This window comes from Furipterus horrens, unplaced genomic scaffold, assembly GCF_987537825.1.
Source record: "Furipterus horrens unplaced genomic scaffold, mFurHor1.1.pri manual_scaffold_9, whole genome shotgun sequence".
Classification (NCBI taxonomy): Eukaryota; Metazoa; Chordata; class Mammalia; order Chiroptera; family Furipteridae; genus Furipterus; species Furipterus horrens.
This window is the reverse complement of record NW_028327179.1, coordinates 42197487-42216499: the sequence shown is the minus strand read 5'-3', so window position 1 is coordinate 42216499 and position 19013 is coordinate 42197487. Positions and strand designations below refer to the sequence as shown.

The 19013-nt window shown below is 36.1% G+C and overlaps 1 long non-coding RNA gene across 2 annotated transcripts in view; it reads right to left on the bottom strand.

Annotated features, from left to right (window-relative positions):
• The window catches only part of LOC150001648 (uncharacterized), a 97591-nt gene that overhangs the window by 42279 nt on the left and 36299 nt on the right, over positions 1 to 19013 (bottom strand). The window contains exons 1-2 of one of the 2 annotated variants that reach the window (XR_016512988.1): positions 13814 to 13907; positions 8433 to 8493 (exon numbers count right to left, since the gene is read on the bottom strand). This is a non-coding gene — a long non-coding RNA (uncharacterized LOC150001648). Of the gene's footprint in view, positions 1 to 8432; positions 8494 to 13813; positions 13908 to 19013 lie in introns of those variants that run through there. The other variant, XR_016512987.1, reaches the window with a different exon arrangement.

Here is a 19013-nt window from a genome sequence, read left to right as displayed (position 1 = left end):
TATGAAACAAAAGCATGACAGAACTAAAGGAAGAAATAAGCCATGTAACAATAATATTTGGGGACTTCAATAGTCCACTTTTAATAAGTGATAGAACTAGACAAATGATAAAGAAACTAGAAGACTTCAGCAACTCTCTAAGACAACTAGGTCAAAAGATATACCAGGAGGACCACAAAATACTATAATTATTGTCTGGAAGGCAGGCCCCTTGTAGTACAGGCTTCACTCACAGGGTGAGTGATCTAGAAACCCATCTGTATCAGTGTACCAGCTGATGTTGCTGTGAGAGGCTGCATTTGGCTTCAGTTAATTTTTTTTTGAAGACTGTTTTAACTCATTTGCCCATTTCATGATGGGTGGTTTACAAGTGCACCTGACCACACTGCACTGAGTGTTCAGCAGTTTTTGACCAAAAATGCATAGCCCCTATGCCCTGTTTATCCAATATCACTCTGAGAGACCTTTTTTCCCCCCAGAATGAAAAAAAGTTCTCAAAGGGAAAAGTTTTGCTGATGTAGAAGAGGTGAAACAAAAAATGGCAGAAGTACGAAAAGACATCAAAATTGACAATTTCAAAAACTATTTTGAGCAGTGGAAAAAACATCTTCATAGGTATATTGTATCAAATGGAGAGTACTTTGAAGGTGGCTAAACTTTAAATATGTAAGAATAAGTACACAATTTTTAATAAATAAGTTCCACTTTGGGGGTCTCCCTCATATACAGAACAACAGCAGAATATACTCTCTTCTTGAGTGCACATCTCCAGAACAGACCAAATGTTAGATCACAAAATAAGTCTCAATACATTTTTAGAATATTTAAATAATACACAAAAAATATCTATTTTTACCACAACGGAATGAAAGTAGAAGTGAAAAACAGAAGGAAATCTGGAAAAGTGACAAATATGAAGACTAAGCAATATGGTCAATGGATTGAAGAAGAAATCACTAGGAAATTAGAAAATACTTTGAGATGAATAAAAACAAAAACAAAGCATAAAATTTATGAGATATAGCAAAAGCACTGGTCAGAGAGAAATTTATAACAATTAATGTCCATATTAAAAAATAAGAAAAGTCACCACTCGATAACCTAACCTTCCACCTTAAGAAAGTAGTAAAAAAGAGCAAACCAAGCTTAAAGAAATCAGAAGGAAATAATAGAAGATTAGTGTAGAACTAATCTTAGCAGAACAACTTGCAGCACTTTTCTCAAGACTGATTCTAGGTATACTCACAGCCATCAGATCTTTATCTATTATATTAAGTCTATGGTATAAATATTTAAAATATAATGTGGTGTCTATTTTATGTAACATATACTGATATAATAATATAAGAGAACACTGAGTATAATATGATACTAAAATAAAAACAAGACTGATTCTTAAAACTAGAAAAGTAGCAGGTTGTGTTTAACAGCCTTTTGTTATGAGAAATGAAAAATGCCTTTGAGGGTTATCTGAACCAATGAATAAGGACTAAGGGGGCAAGTTAAAGTGACCACCAGCCACCCTGTGAGTATATAAGGTTAAAAATTTATTTATTTTTTTTGAAGGGGCAATAAATAGTACTAGTCTTCTTCTTCAAGTTAAAAAAAGAATAAATAAGCACAAAGCTAGCATGATCAATTTTATTATTGATAATGAATCCACTGAAATAATTTGGCATTAGATATATGACTCAATACATTGGATGCTTCTGTACTTAAATTAGACTGTGCACTGTGAAGCAGCTGGTTCAGGACAGAGCCTGCCCCTCTATGTTTATACAAGGCATCCTTCCTTCTGCCTGGCTCTGATACAGAGAAAAGCTCAGCAAGGGTGTGTCAGAAAATGGCAGCAGCTGACTGCCCATCAGGACTTTTGATGTATGCAAATGAGCCATATGCAAACGAACCACATGAAAATTAACCTGCCAAAAGTGTTGATGGGTAAACTCACCCTAACCCAAATGTAAGTTTGGAAAGGTGTGGAGATGACACCTGCAGCTGCACGGGCAAGCAATTCCTATGGGCCCTCCTGGGCGATCTGGAATCTCCACTCCTCCTTCCTTCCCCTCCACCCCATCATCAAGATCAGGGCAGAATTAAATGACATAGAGATTAAACTAACAATTCAAAAGATCAACAAAAGGAGGAGATGGTTCTTTGAAAAGATAAACAAAATTTAACCAGGTTCATCAAGAAAAAAAGAGAGAGAACCCAAATAAATAAAATCAGAAACGAAAGCAGAGAAATCACAACCGATACCACAGAAATACAAAGAATTGTAAGAAATTATTACAAACAACTGTATGGCAAGAAACTTGACAACCTAGAGGAAATGGACAAATTCCTGGAAACATATAATCTTCCAAAACTGAATCAAGAAGAAGCAGAAAGCCTGAATAGACCAATAACAACTAGTGAAATTGAAGCAGTAATCAAAAAACTCCTGGCACACAAAAGCCGTGGACCAGATGGCTTCACAGGTGAATTCTACAAAACATTTAGGAAAGAACTAACTGCTATCCTCCTCAGACTATTCCAAAAAATCCAAGAAGAGGGAAGACTCCCAAACTCATTCTATGAAGCCAGTGTTACCCTAATTCCAAAACTAGGTCAAGACACAACAAAGAAAGAAAACTACTGGCCAATATCACTGATGAACATAGATGCTAAAATCCTCAACAAAATATTGGCAAACTGGATCCAGCAACACATTAGAAAGATCATACACCACGATCAAGTGGGATTCATCTGAGGGATGCAAGCATGGTTTAATATTCACAGATCAATAAACATAATACACCACCAAAAAATAAAATAAAATAAAATAAAAAATAAATGAACAGAGCTTAAAAGCTTCTTCCCCCTTCCCCATTCCCCTTCCCCATTTCACCATTACCCCCCTCCCTATTCCCCCTTCCCTTGCTCCTATGGGCCCTGGAGTTAGTCTGGGAGTTTTCTCTTACCTCTAACCTCTTTCCCTCTCTTCCTTTAATAAACCTAGTATAAAATCCTAGACTGTTCTCTGGGTGATTTCTCAGAGCAAGGCTACTTGACAGGGTGAAATGACTACAACTGGTTCTTCCCCATATTTATTACTGAATCAGAATCTGTTTATATAAACAAGCCAGACTCATCTGCACATTAAACTTTGAGAAGCACTTCAAAATGCAGATTCTATTAATCTTCATACATGACTTTCTTTTCCAAATCCTGACACTACTGACATTTTGGGTCCTGTAAGTCTTTGTTTTGGGGAGTTGTCCTGTGTATTATAGGATGTTTAGTAGCATCCATTACCTCTAATAGATACCAATAACTTCCCCCCTCCAAAACTGTGACAAACAAAAATTGACAAATGTCTCCTATGGGACAAAATTGCCCCTGGTTAAAAACTACTGCTTTAGATGTTTGTATTAATTGTACTGAGACAAGAGAAAGAGACATATGTTTCCCACGATAGCTACAGACCAGGCCAAGGTATAATGACCTGGCAATAGTTTAGTTATCATCAGTGAAAAAAAAACCAAAAAGTATATGCCATTTCATGAAAAAAAAATAGCGTGTTTAAAAATTAAAAAATAAAACTTAAGCATAATTTTAAATACTCAAATATATGGGTACAGAAAAAATAACCAAGTGTAACAGCCAACTGAGCATCAATTGGTTGATAACTCAGATCCTGAATCACAGGTATTATTTCAAATTTGAAAACACAACTAAATAAGTGAAACTTCAAATTTTAAAATGGGTAAAAAATAATTAAATTTTTAAAAATGGGTAAAAAGTAAGAATAATAAAAAATTAAACATGCTTGCTCTGAAATTTTAAAAAGGTTTTAGTGTCAATATAGTAATGATTCTAATAGTTATATTTTAAAATATTTATCTGTCCTTTAAAAATTTGAAGTGTTCAAAAGAATCAAGCAAACTAAATTGGATCTCTATTTAAATATATTTTTTAATTTAATTAAATTTTCATCACTACTTAATATCCATAAAAATAATTTTATATATAAGTTTACTGGATTATTAGCATTAAACAACATGCCAACAGTTCTATTCCTTTTCTTATGCCCAAAACCCTCAGACAATAAGGACTCTAGCTGAATTTCAGGATGCACATAAGAGTTTCAAGGGTAGTTTTATCCCTTTGTTAAGAAACCTGTTTAATTTATTTAACCTATCCTTTCTAGCTCAATACAATAAAAACCATACGTATATGACAAACTCTCAGCTCATATCAGAGTCAATGGTAAAAAACTGAAAGCTTTTCTTCTAAGATCAGGAATAAGACAAGGCTGCCTGCTCTTGACACTGTTATTCAACATAGCATCAGAAGTCCTAGCCAGAGCATTCAGGCAAGAAAAAGAAATAAAGGGCATCTGAATTAGGAATGAAAAGTAAAACTGTCACTATTTACAGAAGGCATGATTCTACTTATAGAAAACCCTAAAGACTACCAAAAGACTCTTAGAAACAATAAACAAATACAGTAAAGTTACAGGATACAAATCAATATATGTTTCTCAAATGTATGTTGTCAGGAAATCCTTTTAGTTTGTACCTAAGAAAACTTATTAACATCAACATAGCACATTTAAAAAAAATATTAGAGTGCTTTCTCCCTTTAATGGGCTCTGATGCCCTGGCCTAGCAATGTTCCATACATTCTTCCAGTACTATAATAGTAACACATACCTTCCCATTATTCAATAAACATTTTGGAAACAAGATCATGTCTTTTGATTTTTTAATACTGACTTATTTTTTCATGAGAGAGATGAATCAGAAAGAACACTAGGCTTTTATGAACTCTGAAATACTCAGAAAACTTCAAAAAATATATTGATTTTATACCTTTATACAGTATAAATTCCATAAGACAATATGAGCATCTGCTTTAAAAACTTCTAGGGACTTCCGGCCAAGATGGAGGCTTAGACGGACACGCTAGGTCTCCCTCTACAACTAGAGAGGAATACGACTACTTCAAAACAAAGGATAACTAGAAATTCCAGAAAATAAAACTACACGGAAGCCCAACATATGAAGTTATAAACCAGCGGTGCCATTTGGGCAGGTAAGAGTTAAAGAGGGCAGTGCTGTTTGCGGTCGCACCTGAGACAGCGGCGGGGCGGCGAGGAATCCTGGCTGCGGTCAAGCCCCTGGCGGTGCGCGACCCCGGCGCTGGGGAGAGCGGCCGCCGCATCGCCTTGAACAGTGAGGCCCAGGGGGGCGGGAGGACGGATCCCGGTCTCCTAGCTGAATAACTGTGTGAATCCATCTTGGACCCCCGCCCCCAAAGAAAGCACCACAGGGCTGCGAAATAGGTCGCGGACAGGCAGGCGCCGGTCGCTGATTTGTGACGCGTACACAGGCACTGCCCCGGACAGCCGGCCCAAGAAAACAAAACGCATCTGTCAAAATGAGGCAGACAACTATAGAAATCCCGGTGACACAACTCACCAGGCAGCAGATAGAGAACCTGACAGATGAACAGATAAGAAACCTGTCAGATGCTCAGTTCTGGGCCATTGTTATCAGCTGGCTTACAGAATTCACAAAAGAGCAGGAAAAAGATAAGAAAGAAGCGAAAAACATTCATAACGAAAGGAACAAAACCACATACGAGACAGATGGTGAGGAAAAAAAATCCAGAGTTCATTTCAACAAACTGGAATATGGAGAAGGAACAAGCAGTCAACCAATGCAGAGAGAGGAAATGGGAAGCAATAATGAGAGGATCAGAAACCTCTGGGACAGCTATAAAAGGCCCAACATAAGAATCATTGGTTTGCCAGAGGGCGAAGAAGATGAACTAGAACTTGAAAAATTGAGTGAAAATATAATAAAGGAGAACTTCCCAGACTTGGGGAAGGGAATAGACTTGCAGGTCCAGGAAGCAAGGAGAGTTCCCAAGAGACTGGACCCAGGGAGAACCACCCCAAGACACATTATAATCAAAATGTCAAAAATTAAAGATAAAGAGAGAATCTTAAAAGCAGCAAGAGAGAAGAAAAGAATTATGTACAAAGGGGTCCCAATTAGACTATCAGCTGACTTCTCAAGAGAGACCCTACAGGCAAGAAGGGACTGGCAAGAAATATTCAAAGTAATGAAAATCCAAAACCTACAACCACGAATACTCTATCCAGCGAAATTGTCATTCAGAATAGAAGGACAGAGAAAGTGTTTCCAGGACAAAATAAAACTGAAAGAGTTCATTAGATCCAAACCACTGTTATATGAGATGTTAAAGGGACTGGTTTAAAAAACAGAAGCTAGGGAGATGAAACAAAGGCAAACTAAACAGGCAACGAGAGTGGAAAAGGAACTGTGGGTACGGGAAGCATATTGGGGGGAGGTCAACAGGGAGGGGGAGTGGGGAGAGGGAGGGAGATGATATAGGAATTGGGGATCATGGTAGGAGGGAATGGAATAGACGGAGAGAGGTTGGGAGGAACTGTATGCACAACTAATGGACATAATCTAAAAGGGGGGGACAACTGGAGGGAGGGGGGCCACCGGGTGGAGGGGAGCAGAGGGAAGGGAAAGTGGCACAAATGTAATATTTTAATCAATAAAACACATTAAATCTGAAAAAAAAATAAAAAAAATAAATAAAAACTTCTAAAGTATTAAAAATATGAAAAGATATTCTCCTATTAGAGTGCTTAGGTACATTTCCCTAAAGCAAACAAGTGCATTAATATTATATATTCTTTCAAAAATATTTGATATTCATTAAGAGCATATAGAAACATATTTTTTCTTTGAATACAAATAGGAGATTACTATATTTATAATTCTTCACTTTGCATTTTTTCATTTTATAATAAATGTTAGTGATATTTTCATATAACCTCATGTAAACCTATCTTAATCTTTTTAATAGTTGCAAAGTATTCCAATGGATAAATATACATCATTTAGTTGTGTCCCTTTGATAACTGTTTTTATTATTAATAGTCCTTTATAATTACAATAAAAACTGCAATAAAATTCCTGTCCTGTAGAATTTTTGTGCACGGCCTATAAATATTTTCCCCAACACCTACAGCATTATTTTATACATTGAATGTTTTATCTTTTGCCAAGTTCACTGCTCAAAAAATAGCTCATAGATTATTCAATTTGATTTTCTTTCTTTATGAATGATGGTGGATAGCTTTTCAGACAGTTTTATCTATTTTTGTGAACTGTATATACCTTCCCTCTGTCTACTTTTCTATTGGCTTTTTGAAAATTCATGGTTTAAAATATTTAAGTAGGTCTTCATATTCCAACTTTGAGGCTTAGGACTGCAACATGCAAGATACTATAGAAATTGCAATATACTCAAGCTCTAGGAGAAAGCATTCAAAGCAGTGGTTAGTAGCTTAGAATTTTTTCCCCAGCTCATCACTAAAGTTATTATGATAATAATTTGGGTGAGATCAAGTGACTCCTGCATCACTTATAGATGTAAGAGGAGGTATTGAAACACCAAAAAAAAAAGTTTCTAAATTTGAAACGGATTGTCAAGGATATTTGCCATAAATAAATTTAACATTTTCTATTAAATGCAGCATGGCATCATAACTAGCATTTATTTTGGCACCATCAACCCATGTGTCTTCAGATTAAGCAGATGCTACAGGCTGCCAGTTGCAGAAATGCATGATTTGTAAGTTTTCCAGCCAAAAATCAAGAAAATTTTCTCAGCATGGTAATTACTGAAAATGTTCATGACTAATTATGACCCTCCAGGGAGTCTATAAAACAAAATTTAGAATATCACTGTAAGATCCTGAAGAAGTAAATGGATTAGCACTAATAAAATATTGTTACAAGATTTTCTTTGTTTAAAAGAGAACATTAGGTCTATTAGGTATCACAATGCATTTTCAAAAATCTAAAGCATATTGTCAGAACAGATATTCTATACTTCTTCCATATTTAGGGAGACCAAAATATTGGAGACACTGATAGGTCAAAGAAGTTATATATTTATAGTCCCCTTTACATCAGGGATGATCTTACATAATGTTCTATAATCCATCACATCAACTCAGTTACTGTCTTGATAATACAAACTTATTTTGGGAGAACAATCTACAGATTACTCAGAAACTTATCCTATGAAAATCGGCCCACCTTCCAGACTGTGTCCTTCTTGATTCAATTTTTAGATATTTCTTCAATAAAAGCCACAATAATTATACTTAAGTGTAATAAATTACACAAAATAGTTATTCAGTATAAAAAGAATTAGTGAGAAAGCTTTTAAAATGGCACAAAAGAAAATTTCCTAAATACATGAGTGACTGATTACCTTCATGGAATAAGTGTTATATTAAAAATTTCTTATTTAAGAAATATTTATGAGTTGATTACCATCACTGATTTATGTGCTAGGGTACAGATATGATAAAAATGGAGAAATATCCCTACCTCATGAAATTTTCATCCAGTAAGGCAGAGAGAAGAATAAGGTTTAACGGAAAAGAGAAACCTAAATAAAAAGAAATATTTAGTGCGGTGATGATAGTGTAAAAGAATAACGATTTTCTCAAATACCTCCTCTTGACACTTTTAAGATTAAAAATTGATCTTCTGAACAAAACCATAAAGCAATTCAAGATTTTGAAGCATCCAAAGAAATAAGACCACTTTATACTAAATATGCTCCAGTTGGCAAAATCTGGTTACTATACTGAGTCTGACATTTTTTCTAAAGTTAGTACATATTTACATTGTCACTACATATAGGGCCTACATGACCCTTTGTATAGCATAAGTTGACATTAAAATTATAAATTGGATTCCATGATGTGTCCCTAATTGCCTAGCTGCCCTGACACCCAGTATGGAGAACCACTGCTACAGGTTTCTTACAGAGGCCATTATGCATACTCAAGTAAGTGAATTACCTCCCTCATTTTATATGCACAAAAAGCCCAAATAAAATATCTGGCATTCTGTGACTTCTAAAATTTACTTAGCAAAATATTATGGACATTTCTCCATATCAATTTATAAGGAGATTTCCCAATTTTTAATAAAATTGCACAGGATACCATCTTATGGATATATCATGTTTTGTTTTTAACCTTTCCCTGATAGTTGATAGCCAACTGTTGACCTCACTTTAACTGAATATATTGGAGCATTTTTAGTGGCTTTTTATTGTAATTACTTAAAACATTGCATTTTACATTTGTTTCCATCATTTTTAAACCTGGCCAAAAAAAAAAAAAGCTCTACCAATGTTACTATTAATTTTGAACATATCAACATTATTTTAGAAAGTATGTTGGAACTTGCTTCTTTCATCTAATCTGTTTTATTTTTTAAATAAAAATAACTATACTGCAAGTTCTCTCTAAAATGTTATAGAAAGGTCAAGATGGCAGCATAGGCAGACACGGCTCACCTCTTCACATAGTCACAGCAAAATTACAACTAAAATATAGAACAACCATCTGCCAGAACCATCAGAAATCAAGTTGAATGGAAATCTGACAAAACAACTACAGAATTAAAGAAACCACATCCATCAAGATGGAGCCAGAATGCTGATGCCATATCCGAGGCTCCATCAACCTTGCTAACATTGTTTGCCCCACCATGGAGCTGCCCAGAAACTTTGTCCCATCCAACTTATGGGCCTATTCAAGCTGCTTTTCCATGTGAATGGCTGGTCTTGGCTCATGCTTCACAACTTTCGAAATCCTCTCAAACAAGCAACAACTGGCCTCAGTGAGCTCTAGGCCTGGCATTACCAGCAACCAGCTTATATTCACAGCTTGGTTTTTTTTTGCCTGGGAATCGCCAAGCCCAGCACAAATAGCAGTCATCTCAGATTGATTTACAGCTCAGGCTAGGTGGCCCCAAGCAAAACACAGGTGGGGGCTGACCTTGGCCAGTATCACCTGGGAAACCCCAGGGCCAGCGTACCCAGTGGACAATTACAGACCATGTCGGAGTACCACCACCCTGCCCCTGTACAGCCAATCCTCCACAGAGGGCAGAGGTTGGTAGTCAGTGGTCAAAGCCAGTCCTTGCAGCTGACTGGCCTGGGTAAATTTCTCTCATTGATCTGCCAACAACAATGAAGGTTCAACTACAAGAGGGAGGTGCACTCAGCCACACAAAGGGCATGCCTCAATTGCTCAGTTTAGGTGATAGGGGAGGCTATGCAACTGGACCCTACAGACAACTATTACATTAAGCCACATTACCAAGGCACAAAGTCAAAGCAGCCCTACCCAATACACAGAAACAAACACAGGGAGGCTGCCAAATTGAGGAGGCAAAGGAATATGGCCCAGATGAAAGAACAGAACAAAACCTAAGAAAAATAACTAAATGAAAATGAGCCAACCTATCAGATGAAGAGTTCAAAACATTGGTAATAAGGATGCTCAGAGAAATGATTGAGTACAGCCATAAAATAAAGGAAGAAGTGAAGGTTATACAAAGTAAAATAAATAAAAATATACAGGGAACCAACACTGATGATAAGAAAGCAGGATTTAAGTCAATCATTTGGAAGAAAAGGAAGAAATAAACATTCACCCAAAACAGAAAGAGGAAACAAGAGTTTAAGGAAATGAGGAGAGGAGTAGGAACATCTGAGACAACTTTGAATGTACCAATGTCTGAATCATAGGGGTGCCAGAAGGAGAAGAGAAAGAGCAAGATATTGAAAACTTAGTTGAAAAAGTAATGGAGGAAAACTTCCCTCATTTGGTGAAGAAAATAGATATACAAGTCCAGGAAGCACAAAGTTCCAAACAAGTTGGACCCAAAAGAGGATCACGCTAAGACACATCATAATTAAAATTCCTAAGATTAAAGATAGAGAATCTTAAAAGCAGCAAGAAAAGCAGAGCTACCTACAAATGAGTTCCTATAAGACTATCAGCTGATTTCTCAAAAGAAACTTTGCAGGCAAGAAGGGGCTGGCAAGAGGTATTCAAAGTGATGAAAAGCAAAGACCTACAACTAAGATTACTCTATCTAGCAAAACTATCATTTAGAATGAAAGGGCAGGTAAAGTGTTTCCCAGGTAAAATAAAGCTAAAGGAGTCTATCATCACCAAGCCATTATTATATAAAATGTTAAAGGGACTTATTTAAGAAAAAGAAGGAGATCTAAGCTATGAACAGCAAAATGACAACAAACTCACTACCATCAACAACTGTGTCTGAAAAACAAAAACAAACTAAGCAAACAACAAGAACAGGAACAGAATCATAGGTATGGGGATCATTTGGAGGGTTATCTGCTGGGAGGGGGAATGAAAGAAAGGAGGAAATGGTGTAGTGATCAAGAAGCATAATTGGTAGGAACAAAATAGACATGGGGAAGTTAAGAATAGTATAGGAGAGGGTGAAGCCAAAGATCTCACATCACATGCAGAACCCATGGACATGAACTAAGTGTGTGTGGGGGGATTTCTGGAGGGAAGGGAGGTACTGGGGTGAGGGGGGCAAAGAGGAAAAAATGGGACAACTGTAAGAACACAATCAATAAAGTAAATAAAAGTAAATTAAAATAATATGGAAAAAAGTGGAATTCAATTCACCTGGGTGAAAAATGATTGGATAGAGAGAAAACAGAACCATGTTACAATAAGCCTGATAGAGTGTTAGGGCTAGGTAAAGTTCTGTACTATTTATGATAGAAAGAAAACAAATATGATGGGGAGATTGCTCTACCATAGAAATTCTCTCTTGAAAAATATATTTCATACATTGATGAAATAAAAATTTTATGATAACAAGTTCTCTTAATGGAATACAAAGACATGGAAGTCCATGGGTGAAAGATGACAAGGTGTGCAGAAAGAGGAACATCTGGTGGAAATGAATATGAATTTATTTACAGACCTATCTATTCCTCCCTTTGCCTGTCCTTATTAGCAGCCAGTTTTCCTTTGGGGAAGTGTCATTTACACTAACTTTTTATTTGCACCACATTTACCTAACAGTGTGACAGCTATACTGTTGGAGGTAAGGCTGAATTCACCTTTAATTCTGGAAACAGAGTATTTCTCTTACCAAAAACTTTGTTCTGGTTAACCAAGCCTAAGCAATTGGGAGAGAGCTTGAGGCCTTGGCCAGTAATACTGTACCATAAACATTTATCTTCCTCTACACAATATTGCCCCCATGAAAAAAGCCTCCTGTGGTTGAAGATGGCTCTCAGAGGCACATATCCCAAGAGATCATGGGGGCTGGCACTAGAGCCTTATTCAACTGTGCCTGCACAGCACACTTTCTCTGGAACTTCTGGGAATATGAGCCAAAAAAAAAAAAAAAAAATCTCCATTAATATTTTAGTAAGTTTGGTTTGTGTTTTCTATTTCCTTCAGTTGAAAGTATCCTCACCAATATAAATAAAGAGGAGAAAGAGAAGAAGGGAGTGGTAGACAGAAGAGTTGGAAGTTAAACTTGATCTATTGTTTTTATTTGCTTATTTAGAAATTCTCTTGAACTTCTCAGTATAATTCTCCTAAAAAAGGACAAGTAAACAAATTCTGGTTATATATCGCATTTCTGAATCTATCTATTTCTCTCTCTCTCTCTCTCTCTATATATATATATATACATATATATGTGTGTATATATATGTGTGTGTGTGTGTATATGTGTGTGTGTGTGTGTGTGTGTATAATGACATCTATACAGATCTCTAACCTACTTCTTTGGTTTTCTCTCAATACTAGTGTTCCTATGCCAATGCTTTATCTTATTTAACTTATATGCCTGTATCATAATGAATACACCCCTATAATCTTTCTCAATTTATGCCCTGGAAGATTATGTTGTCTTCCTATTAAGTTTGATCCCTTTGTCAAAACATTATATAAAAGTATGCAGTCATTAACTCATCCTATAATTATTAACCACTTCAGGGATATTGTGATGAAATCAGAAAAAATTCACAAAGCAATAATATGTTATACTGTATTTCTATCTCCTATTAGTTAGTGAGAACCTGAAACATGCATTATAAAAATAGCCATGTAATAATACAGCTCAAATATTGCTTAGCAGAGAGAATACTGAATATTTGAACCAAGTGCCCAAAACCATTTTCAAAATTCTCTAGATTTATGTCATATCAAAAAGAGACAGGCAGTCTTGATAGGCCAGAAGCACTGAGGAAAATTGCCCCAGAATTTGAAATTGGATAATATTGCCATTGATTCTTGAGAGTTATGAAAGAAAAGTTGCTTTCTAACTACCTCAGCCCTCAGACCCTTATAAATAAATAACAGTATCATGTATTTTACCACAAGGTAAAGAGAGAGAGTCTTTGAAGAATGTACACAAAGAGTGTTAGTTGTACTCTACAATATTTATTACCAAGCAATGATATTCTACATTTGTCAGTGAGGGTATATAGAAGGTATTATGGTTTTGATTTTAATCAGCTTATATGACCAGAAGTAAGACACTCATACATTACAGTTTGCCTGGTACTGTTCCTGTACATACTTATTTTGTCTGTGTTATTAATTATGAATAATGCCTTTTCACTTTTAAAGTTTTCCTGCCTTAGAAAATGAATTACACGGTCACAGTACTTATGGAGGTTAGTAATCATGTCTAAATATAAGAAAGGCTAACTAGAGGTAAGATGACTACTCTGTTAATACATATAGCAAAAATAATCTTTCCCTTGCTTTCAAAACATCTGCAATAGATTATGAAATTAGAGAATTTATTGACAATTGAAAGACTTATCCCACTAATTTTTTTCTCCAGAAATATTCTTCTTATTCTTCCCTATCATAATATACATTAAAGTAAAAACTTACAATGTTAAAATAGCCAACTAGTTGTTGATCATGTCGATAGTACAAATAGAGAGATTTCTGTGATCAGGATTGGAAAAAGGAGGGCAGGTCAGGTAGGAAGGGAAGACACCAGGGAGGAAGGGAAAGCTGAATAACATCGGGTGTAATCAATGTGTTACAATAGGCAGTTAGTTAGATATTAACAAAGGGAAGGGAGCAAACAGAACCAGCTGACTAAGCCTAATTAACTAGGAAAAAAGTTTCACAATCACTCCAGGGACCTGAGTGGGCAGGAAAAACACTTCTCAGTCACCCCAGGGAGCAACCAGCACTGTTCCTCTGGATTTAAGGGAGGAGTGAGAAAACGGGAAGAAAAATTTATTTCACCGAACGCATGTGCAAGAGGCAAATGCCAAGCAAAACTAAGAGGCATGTGCAGTAGAAGCTAAAATGGTGACCATAAAGGGGGAGGAGACTAGCCTGGGAAAGTCTGGGGGGAAAGATTGGACTGAAGAAGGGCACAAACCCTGGAGAATCCAAGAAAGGAATTAGAGGGGGGAGGGCGAAAGCACAAGCTCAGGAAAAGCCAGGAAAGAGACTGGGTAGTTGGAAAGAAAGTATGCTCTTTTCCTGAACTCAAGAGAATTTATGCAAGCTACATAAAGAACCCAGTGTGTGCCTCCTTGGAACATCCCCATTCCTTTCTCCTGAGCATGTACTTTTGGCCTTCTTTTCTCTAAACTCTAAGGGTCTGCACAAGACTTGCATCTGGGGAAGCAGCGAGCAGCAGCACCGGACTCTCCTTTTGCGTCTGGAACTTCCTTTCCTGAGTCCACACAGCCACTTTCTGCCCACTCTCTGCCTCTCTGAGAGTGTACTACCTCTTTTCACTCTAATTAACATTGCCATTATTGCTTAAAATCCTGTGTGTGTGTGTCCCCAAAATGCTTTTCCTGTAATACCATAGGAGAATCCTATTTCCAGACTGCCAGGGCCTACCCACCCAGTCCTGGTCCTCCTCCCATAAAAATATATTTTATTACTTTACTAACAAACTTTTATATTGTGATGGATAATAAAATAATTAGTATATAAGAAATAACCAAGTGAGAACATCCTCCAGAAACGGGTTTATTCATTCAACAAATATTTATACTCATTGGTAAAGTGCCTAGCAATCTAATCTTGCTTTATTAAATTTTATCCTGCTTTATTAAAATTAATAAGAAGCTAGTGGAATTTTCCTTTTAGTCTAATGACTCAGATGCTGTCCTTAGCATCCCCGGATGCACACCCTGAAGACCTCAATCAAAACTTCTGTAGGCTCCCTATAAAGTAAGGCTGATGTTGTGTTTGAAAAGTGCTTTCCATGGAAACTTTATCGCAGCTTTGTGTCTTTATGTGTTACCAGGAACATCCACTTACACAAATTAAAACTTTATGAGTCACACATTGCACTCTAGGCCATGGATATTATGTGATTTAGAGCTTTGGCTCTTAGGCTGAGGATTCTATAGTCTGTTTTATTTGTTTAACATATTTCTACTGTTAATCTACATTATGGAGAATATCCTCATAAATGGAGCTACTCCTATATCCTTCCCATTTATTTCCCCTCATTTGCTTGTACGTGTAAGTAAAAGTAGGATTGAGAATGATGAAATGGCAGTGCTGCTTGGATGCCTGACTGACTCTGAAATGCTGGACACGAAGGACGTTGCTAAGGAGCTGCAGCTGCTGTCACTATAAATTAGCCTCTCATTTCAGCCAATCAGATAAACAGTCTTACATGGATGACTAGGGGATTTTGAGCTCTTTACATTATTTGCTGATGATCACATTCTTAGCTGTATTTCCTTCAGTTTGATTTAAATGCATATATTTCTCTTACCATCTTATCTTGTCATTTGGCTCTACAGTATGTTGCTAAGAAATTGTCACAAAGAATCACTAGGCGGGATGACTTCAGTAAGGGTAAAAATTCATCTATTTTCTTCATTGCTTTTAGCTTCCTCTTAGAATGTGATTTTCCGAGAATTTATGACGAAGAGGAAGAGGGTTGGGTTTTCTTTCTTTTTTTTAAATCTCTCACCAAGAAAGGCGTCTGTAGTTGAGTCAAAATTCTTCTATTTAAACCCCGGTGCTGCCACCAATGTGAAGTTGGTGAGTCAACTAAGTAGCTGTCTCTCACATCCTGCATCCTGGTAATGGCAATGATGATAATCCCTCTGCACCTCTTTCTCAGAATCAAGTAAGATATCATAGGGAAAGGATTTTGAAAAACATATTGTACTACACATATGGAAGATAGACAATACAGTTTTGGGGTTTTTCATTTTAGTCATTTCTGCAGTGGTCAAAGAAACACTTGAAAATGTGGCTATAAACACTTGTGTGAGTGACGAACTAAATTGTATTTAATCTTAATGAAACTTAAATGGACCCATCTAGTAATTGGCTACCATATCAGTTAAGCACAGCTCTAAAACATTAAAGTTTTATTAATTTATTACTTGTATCAACCTAATAATAAAGGCCAGTCTAGAGGAGATAAGAATTAATGACACATGGATTAAAATTTAGCCAGGGTAGAGCATTCTAGGTGAGAGAAACAGCATGATTGCATTATGACGTTACCTCTGCCTTTTTCTTCCTCCTCCGGAGGGTGAAAACCTCTAGCTGATTGTCCCATCTAACTCACCTATTGCCACTTTAGAAAGCAATCCCAGAACCCTTCCTCACAACAAATCTTTCTCTGTCATAGAACACATCAGTCTGACACATTATAATTGCTTGTATTTATGTCAACCTCCCCTCTAGACTTTGAATATCTCCAGAGAAACATTCTTCATATTTATATCCTCTAGTATTGATTTCTTATGGGGGCCCTAAATAATTTTGAATGAATAACATAAACTCCCTCCCCTTTAAGAACTCACTAGAATGCAGAGGGAGATATTGAAATAAATCTTTGTTATTCTACTTGACCTACCAAAATGCAATGAAATAATGAAGAACAACTTTCTGTAGGTAGGAGTGGAGAAAAAGAAAGCAGATATCCAAATAAATATTTTGTGTATTCTGATAAAATTTAGTCTATGCTAGTTTTAAAAACAGCTACTGGAATAAAGATCAGTAAAAACAGTCTAGTGAAATAATTCAGTCAGAGAAATAACATAATTTCAATTATATATGGAATTTAAAGAACAATATAAATAAACAAAAAACAGACACATAGATACAAAGAACAGACTATGGTTGATGGTTGAGAGAGGGGAGGGGGGTTAGGGGCCTTGGTGAAAAAGGTGAAGGCATTAAGAAGTACAAATTGGTAGTTACAGAATAGTTATGGTGATGAAATGTATAGCATATATAGTCAATAATATTGTAGTAACTATGTATGGTGCCAAGTGGGTACTAGAAATATAAGGGGAGACACTTTCTAAAGTATATGATTATCTAACCACTATGTTATACACCTGAAACTAATATAAAATTATATTGAATATAAACTTTAATTGGAAATAATTAATAAAATAAAATTAAAAAGCCAGCACAAATACAGTAAAACAGTAGTAATAAAAAGTAACAGTGGCCTTGGCCAGGTAGCTCCATTGGTTGGAGCATGATTCTGATACGGCATGATTGCAGGTTTGATCCTGGATCAGGGAACATACAACAATCAACCAATGAATGCATCCATAATTGGGAAAACAAAATTAATGTTTTTTTCCCCCTCTCCTTTCCTCTCTCTCTCTAAAATCAATGAATAAGATTTTTTTTTAATTATAAATAATGGTTAGAGTGGGATCAGTCACCGTGGAAATAAATCCTCTGTCAATATGACTGTGTCCATCAAAGCCACACTGTACTATTATTAGCTACATTTATAGCATGGGCAATCACTAATCTGAGCATGTTTCATCTTCTATAAAATGCAGAGCTTGAATGGATTTTAGTAGTGTTTTCTAAAAGTTCTTTTTCCATGTAGCTTCCTGAAATGTTAATACTAAAAGTAATTTTTTGGAAGCTCTGAATTAAAGTTCACTATAGGTTTCTTTAAAATATGACTTCCCAGAACTTATCATAGGCTAGTGAACAATTAGCTCACTAGAGAACCCATCATATATGTCTTTCTCAAATCTATCTGAAACACAAAGCCTGTGCATTATTCATGCAGATACAGGGTGGGGCAAAAGCAGGTTTACAGTTGCGAGCATGCAAATCAGTTTATTTTTTTATTATTTATTAATGTTTGCATTACTTTACATAAGAACAGCTGTAAACCTACTTTTTGCCCCACTCTCTAGTTATGACTTATGATAATAGACATAAAAAGCATAGGTGCAGTCAAATAGGATAACCAACTATAGATTAGATGGCCTGGGAATACCGCTATAAGATCAGAAGTGTGACATGAAGGATGGTGACAGACAGAAATAGAAGCAGTATGCAAAGATGCTTGAATCATGAAAAACAACCTGGTTCATTCATTTTAGGTGCTGAAAAGTCATAGTGCATTGAGCCTATGAAACAAGGGAGAGAGTCTGAAAAAGCAAAGTGGCAGGGTAACGAGGGCACTCTATGTTAGTGTGGCTGTGCTTATAGTTAATCAATGTAGTGCTTCCTTTATTGAAAAAGCCTGATGAGAAAGAAAAAGGTCAGCTGAATTGAACTCTGTTTAATGACATGATTGATTTTTTCCATCTGTCATAAGTACATCACGTCATGGCAAACCTGTAAAAACCGTTCATAGTCTGGTACTAATTAACTCCAGGAGCCTGAATTTAATTATGAGTGAAATGGAAAGCCACTGAAGGTCTTTAAGCAGAAAGTGATATTAACTCTGCAAAAATTTACTGCAAATGTGATAAAAAACCAGAGATGAAGTTTTCTACCCATTGCTTACATTTGCATATCTAAAATGCAATCATAGCTGATTCTATTGCCAAGTCTGATTTTCTACTTAGGTCCTGTGAGGAAGGAAAGGGAAGAGAGGATTCTCCTTTTGGCAATTTAATGCCCCCACACGTTTTTAAAGCACATCCACGGTGCTCAAAATTGCCACTTAAAATTTTTTTTTTTCATCCTTCCCTTTCCTTTTTGTCTTATTTCTTATGTTCAAGCCCAAACAAAAGACTTATTTGGGCAGAATCTTTTACAGTTGTATCTCCTCTTTTTCTTGTTTATTCCACATTATAATTATTCTGAAAAATAAAGT